Here is an 11,797-nt window from a genome sequence, read left to right on the forward strand (position 1 = left end):
TGTTTAGTTTTCTGTCTTCATTTATGTTGGAAGTGATAAGAAAGCTGTACGTTTTAATTTGTTTCCAAAACCCCGCAGTCAGGACATGCTATATTGTATTTAGATAGAAGCTAGCGAGCTAACTTGCTGCTAACTTCTAACTCATATGTCATAAATTCCATTGTCATGGGTGCCTGGATGTTTAACTCAGTTGTTACACCTGGTAGAGCAGAACGCTGATAATTTTATTAAAGATGAAAGACTTAAGACAGTGTTTTAACTCTCAGTAATGCCACAGTGATCATTTGATATATGGACCTGCAGCAGAGTTTAGGCCCAGACACGGCTAGTGACGTCAGACTCAACAATCGGATAGTGATATGAATTACTTTAGAACTCACCGGAGAGAAAATGCCGCGAGCAAACCAACAAAAAGCTGGGGATTGCACGGAACTCGATATCCGCTCGTCTCACCGCTGCAATCCATGCCTGGCGTCTTTGTTTGGTGATATCGGATACATGGGATCCCTCACGTTGCCGCCAGGATGGAAAACGATTAAAAGATTAATCCAGTTTCTTGCCTTCACGATCGTGAGATCTAACATTGCAACCGACTACACACGTACCACCATAGCTGAAGCTGTATCCTTTGTCTGGCCTACTGTGATGGCGGCAGGGGGCGCATTCTAAAATGTCATGTGACAATCTGATTCATGAAGAGTGATGATGTCACAAGGACATGTGATGATGTCACAAGGACATGTGATGATGTCACAAGCACATGCCTTTGAGCCTTTTCTATAAATAGGGGTCAGGAGCAGCAAGTTTTAGTCAGTTTGTTCGCAGCCTTCAAACGTTCGACCAGAGATATATTTGAAAGTATTTGTAAACCTCTTCAGAGTCACTGTGCACAGGATTAAAAATGTATCCACGAAAATGCCAACAAAGAATAAACAATCTTGCTGCCTCTCCTTCGAGGTCTGGCCGGCCACTCACTTCAAGAGGGAAGCCTGATATGACACGATCCATTGGTGCCTCATCAGTCCAAAGGACATTACAGGAAAACTCCGACCTACATGCAAAAATTAAACAAATTGAAGAAGAGAAGCTTCAACTGGAGGAGAAGTGCAGACAATTGGAAGCACGAAATCAAGAGCTGGAAAAACAACAGCAACGCCAGCCTTACACAAAAATTATTAGTGAGGCCTGGGAAGGAAAGTTTGGTGAAGCACGACAGAAGATTTTGTTCCTGATGAAGGAAAACAAGACAAAGAGTGCTGAATTAAAAGAAACGTCTGCCCAGCTTCAACGCGCGAATGCTACTATTGGGGAGATGCAAAGGGATCTCCAAAACATGGAGCAAAAGAATCAGGCGCTCCAAGGAACGCTTGATGAAGCTATGGAACAAACTGCACAAATCCTCGGACAGAAAAAGGAAGGGGTCACACAAATGCAGGACCAACTCAAAGGCATAAAGAAAAAATACGAAGTGCTGAAAGTCAGGCTGGATGAAACAGAGTGCAAAAAAAAAGAGCTTCTTCAAGAGAAAGAGCAACAGGAAGAAGAAAAAAAACGTATTCTCCAGGACTCAGACAACTTGAAGCGCGAAAACGCTGAAATGCTTGCACAAAAGCAGCAACAAGAGAAAATAAATGAAGACCTGCAGCGTAAGCTTCAAGAAATCACAAGAAGAAATGAGCAGTTAGAAAAGATGCACAAGGAAAAACAACAGCAAAATACAGACAAGTGCAATCTATTAAAAGAAATGGAGCAAAGATGCCAGAAACTTGAGAAGGAAGTTGAAGAAACAACCGATCAGTTGAGAACCCTCATCCTAGAGAAAAAAGTGGTCGTGGAAAAGCTCATGGAAAAGAAGAAAAAACGTTTCCGCTTCTTCTGGAGGAGGGACACTCCTGCTCTTTCTACTTTTTCTATTTTTTCTACTGCTGACGTCACCTCGTCTCCCTCCACCTCTGTTCCATCTTAATTTTCACCTCTCCTCTCCCCTTCTCTCCTAACACTTCTTCCCTCTCTCCTTCATCTTTTTTCACCCCAACCAGTCCCGGCAGTTGACTGCCCCTCGTGAGCCTGGTTCTGCCGGAAGTTTCTGCCCGTTTAAAGGCAGTTTTTCTTCCCCACTGTCGCCTAGTGCTTGCTCAGAGGGGATTGTTGGGGTTTTCTCTTTTCTTTTTTTTTCCCTTCTTATTACCATTTTCCTTTATTTACCGATTTGTTTTGTTTACTTTTCTTTTATGTTGTTTCTTTATTTACTTGTTTAACTTTTTTTCAACTTATGTAATAAACTAATAAACCAATTGAATTTATCCTCTGCGTATTTTACATCTAATCTTTAAAGAATATTTCCAAAACATTTTCAAACATCACGATCTGTCTTTTGTTTGCTTGTTAAAACCCCGTAAATGGTGAAGTAAAAACCCTGTGATATGGTTTAAAACATCAAAATAGACTAAACAACTAGTCTAAAACTAAGAGACACAGGATAAAGTTGGTGTGAAGGTTTCAGTCTGTGAATGAATCTAAGCACCATCACCTTAACTTTAAATTCATCTCTGTTACCCTCTTTGTGACTGAACTCTGACCGTGAGCACCACAGCCACTGCGCACCAGTCACACGCACTTTAAATCCATCACAGTAAACCAGTTAGTTTACCTCAGTTTGTTTTGCAGCACATTTCACAACATGCAAAAGCATAATGTGCCATGTACAGACTCAAAATCTGATTTAAAAACATGAGGACTGACCTGTAAGCTTTACATTTACAGTTTATCACATACCACTGAGCAGTTCTTACCTGTAATTCTAAGCCCTCTTCTTCCTTTTCTGGTTTAAAACATCAAATTAGACTAAACAACTAGTCTAAAACCAAGAGACACTTAAATATTAAGTTAAACCTCTGGGGTTGCCGGACGCGTCGGCGCGTCAAAATCACATGACCAATTTAAGACGACACAGCTACAAGATGCAGCGATTCAGAGGCTGTATCCCAATTCAGGGTCTGCAGCCTTAAAGGCCGCATTTTAAGGCCGATTACGTCACAGCGACGCGACGAAGGCCTAAAAATAAATGTTTGTTTCAGTTCTATGAAGTTCTATGAGTATTTTGGATTAGTAGCACTGCTGTGTTTGTTGCATCATATTGCTGTAATTGTTTATATGCTTTATATATTCTGAGGTAAGTTGATCTATAGTGTTACATCATATTCTATAAGGATGTTATGTGTTTGTGTACTTTCTGCCCAGTTTGACCCATTTAGCAGAAGTCAGCTTGGTTCCACTTGCCTCTTACCCGTGATTTCAGTGGAAATTTCAAATTCAGGATCTGACACACACTGTTTCATGTCCTACACAGTTCTTGCAAGTTCATAGAAATTTCTGTTCAATTAGAACCAAATATTTGAGTTGATGGTTGAAATTGTTGTTGTAATTTGTGTTTTAAATATTTTTAGATTGATGTTTTGTTTCCTTTACAATATTGTAAAGGAAACAAAACATCAATCTAAAAATTGTCCTCTTTTTTATTTTTTTATTTGGGCTTCTTAAATTTATTTTGGGCTACCAAAAACTGAAGAGTGCCTGCCCGAAGGGCTACCAGGGATTTTGAAATTTTGCGAGCCCTGCTTATGCAAGGTAAGTTTCATGTTGGACTCATGGTTCTTTGTTAGTCCAGTTTAGGATGACGTATGTATCATATCAAAACTATGTCATATCAAAACAACCCCACACCTGCAGTTGTTTCAGTTTTTCACAGGTGTTTCCTGTCAGCTGGTCAACCTCACTCAGGTGGACATCCATATCAGCCAACCAAACGACAAGCTCCTCCCTTTGTGCTTCAAATCCCTCCCACTCTGAGACAAGGAGCTGAGAGAGAAAACAAGGGTCAATTATAAAGAAGAGAGAAAAGTGAAACCCTCCTGAGAAGGTCTGACTCGCATACCTGCAGTCGACCTATGATTGGCGTTCACGTCATCCCAGCGGCGGCCGCACTCCCTCGCCAATGCCAGCAGCCAAGTCTGCAGGGTGCCCTGGAAGAGCAGAGTTAATGTTCGACTCCTCCTGGTCAGGCTCTCCAGCTGGATGAGCCGAGGTCTCCCCTCTCGCCGCCGCCTCTGAACACACAAACACAAATTGCATGTGAAGCAGGAGGTGCAGATTTTTTTTGCTATTGTTTTCTAAATCCAGGCTTGATCACGTGGAGGTATTTGGAAAACTTTTTTTGGCCAGCGGACGACTGTTGTCTCGCAGAAAGTCAAATCAAATGTATGCGATACACAATCAATTCACAAGAACACATTAAAACAGAAGGTGCCTGATTTCAACTCAATTCTGCATCAAAACAGGGTAACAGAATTAAAACGAGTGTTTGCAGCAAATGTGAGCACAAAGCCTCACTTTGTACAAGCCTGCTATTAAAGTTCTCCTCTATGCAGACAACCTTCCTGTTTTCAAGGCACAACTTGGATCTGCTGCACAAATCTTATGGATACACGCTAAATGAAACAGTAGTGTGCACGACTCCAGATTCTGATCCCTCGTCCTAATATGGTCCTAAAAGGCTCACAAAAAACAACATAGCGATAGCAATAAAGCAAATGTTGAGGCTTCTAAATACAAAGTCCATAAACCAATGGCTGACATGGGTTTTATCATAAGGGTGATAAATATACAACATATGTTCTTAAGACTAAAAGTATAATACAGATTTTAGTCTGAGAGATCTGATGTTCATTTACCTGCAGATGCACTATACGTGCCTGCTCCGTGGTTTTCCACAACATTTTGCACATCACTATTTAATACAGGAAGTAGGTAGGTGAACTAAAACAAGTCATCTTTCTTTGTGAGAGGACAATATTAATGAAATAAACCTCAATGACATCATAGGGATCCCTAAAGATGCTCCTGCTGCTTTTCTTCCTCCTCATCCTAAACTTCCTTCTCCTCGACTTTCATCCAATTGTACTTCAATCTACTTGTGTTTCTCCCCCTCCTCTTCCTCATTTTGTTGGAGCTGTGAACAGAATTAGTGTGAATCTGAATTAATTTGTGCAAAAAAGTAAAATCTACAGCTTTTCAGTCAGAGGTGGTCTTTTGATTTAAGCCGGGTAGAGTAGATTTATGTGTTGATGCTGCCTGCTTCATCTCTGCGACTGGCTGCTGAGTGATATTTACACCCCGGCTGGATTACAAACTTTAACCACGTGCTGCACTTTGGCCCAGCGTTGATACCTCTTGTTAGTATAATGAACTCTTCTTGGCTTAATGTATGATGGTGGATAAATGAAATGTACAAAGAAAATTTAACTATATTACAAAAGGACATCTATCTTGGTAACATCAAATGACCGGAGCATAACTTGTTAACTAGTCTGAAAATAAGTTATACAGGAACAGTCACAGACACACCTTCTCATGTGTCACATTTCTATTCATTCAAAACACTTATGCATTGCTGTATTTTATACAGGCTGATGTGAGTATTTACACAAGCACACACACACACACACACACACACACACACACACACACACACACACACACACACACACACACACACACACACACCAGCTTATTTCTCTCTTATCCAGAGAAATCCTTTCATCAGCCTTTCAATGCTGGGTAATCAAAGTATAAAGAACCATGCCAGTCTCCTATTGCCAGAGGCTGAAGTGTGTGTGCAGTCACCAGGTGATAATCTGATATCATGTACTTCCCCACTGATGTTAGTGGGGAAGTACGATAGTGGCTCAAGAGTTGGGAGTTCGCCTTGTAATCGGAAGGTTGCCGGTTCGAGCCCCGGCTTGGACAGTCTCGATCGTTGTGTCATTGGGCAAGACACTTCACCCGTTGCCTACTGGTGGTGGTCAGAGGGCCCGGTGGCGCCAGTGTCCGGCAGCCTCGCCTCTGTCAGTGCGCCCCAGGGTGGCTGTGGTTACAATGTAGCTTGCTATCACCAGTGTGTGAATGTGTGCGTGAATGGGTGGATGACTGGATATGTAAAGCGCTTTGGGGTCCTTAGGGACTAGTAAAGCGCTATATAAATACAGGCCATTTACCATTTACCATGTTAAGTAATATGAAAAAAAAAATGAATCCCACCTTAGGCCGAATGTGTGACTCTCTTCGTAGTGGAAGAGAGAATGAATCTTCCCATCCGAATTCACGGCAATCAGTCTGTCAATCAAATCCTGTGGAGTAAAATGAGAGGCTTTGAACAAGAATGCACCGGATAGGGTGCAAAACGAAAACTGTGTGGAAATTTACAATGGGTAAGGTGGAGAACGTATATCAGTCTCAGTGTGAGAGGGTTTATTTGAATGCGTTTGAAGTAAAACAAATGGGTGGGTGGTGTTTGGAGGCCAAATAAAAAGTGCAAACATGCCCTCAGATGGATGACAAAAAAAAACTGCAGTGTGTGGAAAAGAAGAAGAAGAAAAACACTTACAGGTATGGAGGTTGGCATCTCCCTCAGGGTGTATTCGCTTTTGTTGGCCAAAGACTGTCGGCCCAGCAGTTGCCACACCGACTGGGAAGAGGAGAGGAGGTTGACCAAGTACAGGAAGGACTGAAGAGGAAAGTAAATACAGCAGCTGTTAGAGAGAAAAAATGTATTTGCTTTTAAAGACCATTGTGAATGCATTTGTGCACGTCATGGATTGATCAAATCCTAACACATAATAATAATATAACACTATTCAACTACAAACACTACCGATAATATGACAAATAATATCTGTAGTATTCAAAGCAAAACAAAATGTAAAAAGAATTTATGATTGCAAAGATAAAACATGGTTTACCACACTCTCAAAACTGAATAAGACATATATTCTGAGCAGAGTGGTTGAGCAGAAACCTATTGCAGCCTGAAGAATATTAAACTACAGGAAAGCTCCCTGCATTTTTCACTGGGTCTGGTAGAACAGGGAAAACATATCATCAAAAGCATCAAAGGAAAAAAAGAGAGACACTTGCACAAACGAGCTACAACTTAGATTATATTAAACAGCTTCAAAGAAACGTAAAGAAAAAAACAAGATACGATGGATTTTTTTTTTCTAAAATAGAAATATCTATACTTTCATGTGTCTTCTGATGTTTCTGTGCATGTGTGAACTTATCTTCATATGTACTACCAAACCTCCTACTGTACTTAGCACAGATTAAAGCAAAGACTCGAGTTAATTCACCAAAGTGCTGGTGTGTGTATATTTAGTTTTCCTTTGACCTCAGCATATATGTATAACCCACTGATAAGGCAGACTTTAAAGTCGCCTGTGGCAGGACACAGTTTACACATCACTGGCTGTCCGTATTCACTTGGCTAGTCTCTCTGAGAGAGATGACTTGGCTGCTGTCAGAGGCCAAGCATCAGACACACACAGACAGGCTCACGCTGGAGCTTGTTGAAGCTTTCCTGAGAGAAATTCTGCCAAAAACATAACTAAAAATGCAGTCTTATGAAAGTAAGGCTTATTTGCCCAGACACCCATAAACCAATCAGCAAAAAGCCTTTCTTGTTAACAAAATCACTATTGCCAGTTTCTTAAATATGAATATTCACAAGTGAATTTTCTACATGGCTGCTGGTATCACAGCAACACATGGACCACTATTCTGAGTCCTGGGTTAATAATAATTGGAATCAATTTAATTTTAATCAATTTAAACACCTTTGTAACCAGTGAGCTAAAAACATGATGGAAAAGCAAAACTTCTAAGAGATCTGTGTCTGTACTATTATGTAGATATCTAAAAATTGGGGCATTGTGGGCTCCAGGAAGTTTCTCCTTCTCCCTCTCTCTCTCACACACACACGCACGCACATACATACAATACCTTAATGCAACTCCTATCTGTGGGGTCAATGGGAGTTGGTTTGGGACGGACCACTCTGATGTCGTCACTGCTGCACTCAAGAACAGACCATAGCTCTAGTACCAGGGCCCGAATAAAGCCTGAGACAGAACACGGAGAAATTTGTTGTACCAAACATTTATTTGAAATAGCAGCAACTAAAATTATTAACAGTGCTTTAATAAATAAACGACTGACTTTGTTATTGTGTCCAATCTTTTAAAGAAATCTGTCTTTGCATTGCTGGCACCGTTTTGATTGGAGGATTTGAATCTCAGGAAGGAAGGAATTTATAATGCCACTCCCTTTGATCCCATTTAATCTCTTCCCTGTTGCACTTTGGCCTGTCAGTAACTACATTTGAATTTTGCAGCTTCTGATTGGCTATACTTTTACAGTGTAAAAGTATAGCCTTTATTGCACATAAAGGCTGGATAAAAACGTTAATGCAATCAAAATGTACGCAGCCCTCGCTGGAAAACTGGGGATACAGTACAGTACATAAATGATGAAGCAAAGACAAAACATTAGTGTCATGGAAGAAGAAATAGTCAGTGCATCACGGGAAGCTCCCAGCAATAAAACCTGCATTTGTATTGACACATAAACCTTAATTTGTGAGCAATTTTCAGTGTATTTCAGTTAAATTAACGAGACAAATATAACAAAAGGGATTTTATACTTAGAAGAAGAATATGAAATTGAAATATTAAACTAAGAAAACTATAAATACTGCAGTTCTAGAGTTACAGATATACAATTAAGCTTTGCATATCAGTGCTGTATAACCCAGGGAATGTACTTTTTTTTTTATAATTGAATAGTAATGGAAATCATGAACTGTTTTTCAGAGGTCATAGATCAAATGAGCAGTAGAGTTTTTCTCACAGAATGGTTCTTTCACATAGAAAGCAGTGTGTGCTGCAGGTTTAGCAAATGGCCCATCATTTGTAAGCTCTGTCTGGACTATATCACTTTTTGAGGTCATCCTTCTTTCTGTCAGTCTGCCCAAAACATCAACGGTATCGGTGAAGACAGAAGACAGTGACACATGGAATAGATGACAAGGATGCTGGACTGGAAGATCAAGTCTCAGACGCATTAGTGTGAGTAAGAGCATTTGGAAACCTGTCAGTTTCTTCGATATTGGCAGGAAATCTTTGACAGTGTTGAAGAGGGACATTAAGACTGCATAACAATATAGTCCAGTGTAATATCTTACTTTTTCGGTATCGTCCTTTAAGAAAGTTTCATTCAGCTCTGTCTTTTGCAACTGTGCTCGAAGCAGTCTGTTCTCCTCCAACAGCCGGTTTATTTCTGCTCTGCCCTGTTGACTGCACACACAGTCCTTCGTCTGCCCTTCAGCTTCCGTGACGCTGTCACTCCCATCACCACTGGATTTGTTACATCCATTTCATATGCTGGTTTGCCTGCAATAATGCCAAATCAAAAGCTACTCAGTCGACATGACGTGGTTCTGCAGCATCACACATTAGCATGTTTTATCTCATTATCTATGACCGCAGCGCATTGAAAAAAAAACCCACTAAAAGCCTTTTAGTTTGGTCCTTTTACAGCATCCTGCCATGCGATTACATTTGTTCCTGACCACCGAGAACACTCACGTTAACTTTTATCGAGTGGAAAAAAAGTTAGCGTGTTTATATTATGCTAACATAGCTGTGTCGCTAGCGGTCACGTAGCACATCATTATATACCAGCTAGCCCAAGTTCAGTAACCCTACAAATGTCACTGCTGTTTAGTTTTCTGTCTTCATTTATGTTGGAAGTGATAAGAAAGCTGTACGTTTTAATTTGTTTCCAAAACCCCGCAGTCAGGACATGCTATATTGTATTTAGATAGAAGCTAGCGAGCTAACTTGCTGCTAACTTCTAACTCATATGTCATAAATTCCATTGTCATGGATGCCTGGATGTTTAACTCAGTTGTTACACCTGGTAGAGCAGAACGCTGATAATTTTATTAAAGATGAAAGACTTAAGACAGTGTTTTAACTCTCAGTAATGCCACAGTGATCATTTGATATATGGACCTGCAGCAGAGTTTAGGCCCAGACACGGCTAGTGACGTCAGACTGAACAATCGGATAGTGATATGAATTACTTTAGAACTCACCGGAGAGAAAATGCCGCGAGCAAACCAACAAAAAGCTGGGGATTGCACGGAACTCGATATCCGCTCGTCTCACCGCTGCAATCCATGCCTGGCGTCTTTGTTTGGTGGATACATGGGATCCCTCACGTTGCCGCCAGGATGGAAAACGATGAAAAGATTAATCCAGTTTCTTGCCTTCACGATCGTGAGCTCTAACGTTGCAACCGACTACACACAGTCACTGCTTTGCTGTGCTTCTGCAGCATATCCAGTAATGGTGACAAATCCTCCAGCGTTGCAATAGGAAGCTGCTCTTAAGCGCAGAAAGAATTGTTTCCAGGGATTTCTATTTGTATCCAGCTTGGCGTGCAGGATCCTTTGTGTAATCTATGCTTACATATGTATTTTACACACAGACAATGTGAAAAATACAACACATTGCTATGGATTGATGCTGAAAGTGCTAATTGCACTAAAAAATTTAGCTGAAAAAATAACACCAACTAAATAGATAAGCATGTCTGTTAACAAAAAAACCCAAACGCTTTACCCAACTGGGGTTTTTCAACTACCTCAGGGACAAAGCTTTACCAAAATCTTCCAACTCAGACCCTGTGACAAGGTCTGTGAAAACCACGTTTTTATGCCTGAAATTCTACAGTACTACACTCCCACCAGATGAGCTCATGCAGCCTGTCACGAACCGGGACATACAACCATGACAAAACAGGAGATGCACACACAATTTATTGTGTTATTAATTTAGATCAACTGTGCTAATATAGTATACCAAAATGAAAACAATAACTCAAATTTCTCATGTACACTTTCTACAGAGGCACCATCGAGAGCATCCTGTCGAGCTGCATCACTGTGTGGTTTGGAGCCTGCAATGCGTCCTGTCATAGAACCCTCCAACGCATAGTGAGAGCTGCAGAGAGGATCATTGGTGTCTCTCTCCCCTCCCTCCAGGACATTTACAGCACCCGTCTCACTAAAAAAGCCCTTTGCATAGCGGCTGATCCCACGCACCCAATGCAAAGCTTCTTCAAGCTGCTGCCGTCAGGGAGGAGACTGCGGAGTCTCCAGGCCAGGACCAGCAGACTGAAGGACAGCTTCATCCATCAGGCTGTCAGGAAGCTTAACTCCCTCCCGATTCTGCCCCCTCTCCCCTCCTCTCCTCCATGGTCTCACTGAACTCTGTCACATACACACACACACACTCACTGGCCTGCACCAGTTACCAGTCACTTTGTGGAGCATTGGACTGCCATTACCTCATAAGACTTTGTTGTTATACTATCTCTAACCGTATATTACTAGATGTCCATTTGCACTATTTGCCTATTTGCACTACTCTGCCTGGTTTACACTCAATGTCATTTACCCATACCTGAATATTGTATATTGTATATTGCATAGCTTTCTTGTTAAATTGTATTGTATTTATTTAAATTTTTACTTTTTAATTATTTTATTTGCATTTTTTAATCACTCTCTTATATTTAAATGTTCATTTGCTATTTCATCTAGGGTTTGAGAGTAACGAAATTTCTATTCTCTGTATGTCCTGTACATGTGGCAGAATTGACAAATAAAGTTGACTTTGACTTTGAGATATTTGAGGTTGTGCTGAAAATAATGGTGCCAAATAAGGCAAGAAAAACATATTTTAAAGGTGAAATATAGAGGTAAAATCAAAAATAGTCAAGAATGGCCAATTATACCCTGGACCACAGAGGGTTAAATTTGAAAACGGTTTTAAAAAAAAACATCCCCATTCTAAAATGTCATGTGACAATCTGATTCATGAAGAGTGATGATGTC

Source organism: Copadichromis virginalis, linkage group LG14 (assembly GCF_057382275.1).
Source record: "Copadichromis virginalis isolate Kocher_CV1m ecotype Utaka linkage group LG14, C_Virginalis_male_GT1.1, whole genome shotgun sequence".
In the NCBI taxonomy this organism is placed as follows: Eukaryota; Metazoa; Chordata; class Actinopteri; order Cichliformes; family Cichlidae; genus Copadichromis; species Copadichromis virginalis.